A 2,434-nucleotide genomic window follows, 5' to 3' on the forward strand; every position below is an offset into this window, starting at 1 on the left:
GGCAAACTGCGTTGCACTCACATCGTGCAGCCTCTTTTCTCGGACCTCCTCCCATTACTTCCCTCGTGCATTAATTGAAGGAGGATGCATTGGCCGTTCAACATATCGGGAACCGCTACTCCCTCCCTCGTCTGCATTAAAGCCGTATCGGGAACTGCGCCGCCCGCTGTTAAATCGAATACTCCCTCCGTCTAGGTGAGTATTAAGTCATCTTATGAAAACCAAATAGTAAACACATAGGCATGGTGCATTAACTCTCACGTTGTTTCTTATTTTTTTGACATAAATAGAGGAATCAACCAAGAAGAGATGTGGGGCTTGTATGCTTTTAATGACTTGAGACTATCAAACATGACATGCAGTGGTCAGTTCGTTGCACAAGAACAAATACAACCCACATCAGCACACACGCATCTTATATAGCATCACATCCAATGGATATAAAAGATGAATGAGACCAAATTATATCCCATCTAGATGATTTCTAGCAAAACTGTATTAATAATACTTAGTACTCCTACGCCATGTATCGTATATTAGTATCATGTAGTACTTTATTTATTTATGAGGTATCCAGATGGCACTGCACCGCCAAGAAAAGAGGGTAACATCAAAATTATGGACTACTTTTTTGAGTATGTTGGTAAGGTCCGGTCATAGTCACTTGTTGAAATCTCTAAAAAGACAAATACTAAATGTATCTAGACGTATTTTAGTTTTAGATACATCTCTTTTTATTCATTTTGATGACAAGTATTTTCGGACGGAGGGAGTAGAAAAAAGAGTTGGTGATGATGGTGTGCGTGCCATCCTGCAATATAGGCCATCGGATTTATATCTAACGGATAGGAAAGAAACTATGTCAATTTTGCAAAAATATACCCACACGTCTCTCCACGTTCGCAAATAAGGCCTTCCCTCGTTCAACCTTTTCTCCCACAAGATAAACTACTCATACAAATGCATCTTGAGGTGTCCATAGAATCGAAGAGAGGGATGATGTGTGTGTGTGTGTGTGTGCGCACGCGATCGATAAAGAGTGCCATCAAATTTGTGTGTGCCCACGTCAAAGATATAGAGTGGTTGGCCTACTAGAACGTGAGATGGGACATGTGTAGTTTGTCTCTGTGGCATGGATACCTACCTGCAGCGCTCGACTATCGATGTGTGGTGGGGGAAGAGGGAGGCCCAATTAACTATAGAGGTACAATGGCTGGTATATGTGTGGAGGAGGAGAGAGGCCTACCTATGTATTAAGGAGATTGATCTACCTCATGTATTAAGGGAGATCGATCGGCATCCATGTATATGTGCAGGAGAGGAATAAGGTTGGGAGAGAGACAGAGCTAGAGTGTTGGAGGGGGTGGTAGTGGAGTTGCTTCTAACAAATGGTGGGATAGGCTTGCTAGACAAACAGAGGGCACGCCCGCAATATCAATAAGAGAGGAGATGGCTGCTTGTTGTCTATGCACGTGTGTGTGTGAGACGGGTCAGGAGGCATGCACGAATGATGGCGGGGGACGATGTGGCTGTGGTAAGCAGACGTAACTACATAGGAAGATCAATCGCCCTTTGTTAGAGAAAGGAGAGACATAACTTGTGAGGTACATCGATCGCTGGGGGGGGGATAGTTAAAGTCGATCTAGGTATATGCTGGGAGATCGATCGGTATACATGCATGTGTGTGTTAGAAGCAAATGAGGCACGAGGAGAAGGATAGAGAGAGAGGGATGCATGTAGGAGGTGGTACGAGAGGCATACTATATCAAGGGGGTAGGAGTGTGCGCGTACGAGAACGATGAAAAGAGTGGTGGGAGTGAGGCATGGTCGGTGACAAGAGAAGAGGGGAAGCTTGTGTTTGTGCTAGGCACACCTGGCTAGAGAGGCATATCGATCGATGTGTGCCGTAAAGAAGGAGCTAGGGGGCCTACACACACCGTGGGTGAACGACCTAAAGTGAAAAGACGAATTTGCGCGATGGAGCTAGAGAATGCTCAGGGAGGGTGAGAGCGATGCAGGGTGTGTATGCACAAGAGAAAGTTAGCGCTAGCTACAAAGATAAGAGGGTTGTGTGGGTGTAAAAGACAAATAGAGATCATATATACTTCATTATAAAAAGCGAATTCGGATATTTGAAGAATTTATCATAGTGTTTCAAACCGACTCATGTGTGAATATATATAACGGTGATACACATGGTGTGGTTATGAACATGTTATACTACATTTAATATATTTTATCTCTACTCTTATAAAAAACTGGAGTTGTTGATGATGGTGTGCCTGCCATCCTGCATTATAGGCCGTCCGATTTATATCTGGCAGATAGCAAGGAAACTATGATGGTTGAAGTTGGCAACAATCATGATTGTAGATTCTTATTGAAATAGAGAAACGAATTCAAATTTAGTCCGAATTGCAACGGTAGTATAGAC

The sequence above is a fragment of the Triticum urartu genome, chromosome 2 (assembly GCF_003073215.2).
Source record: "Triticum urartu cultivar G1812 chromosome 2, Tu2.1, whole genome shotgun sequence".
NCBI classification, from domain to species: Eukaryota; Viridiplantae; Streptophyta; class Magnoliopsida; order Poales; family Poaceae; genus Triticum; species Triticum urartu.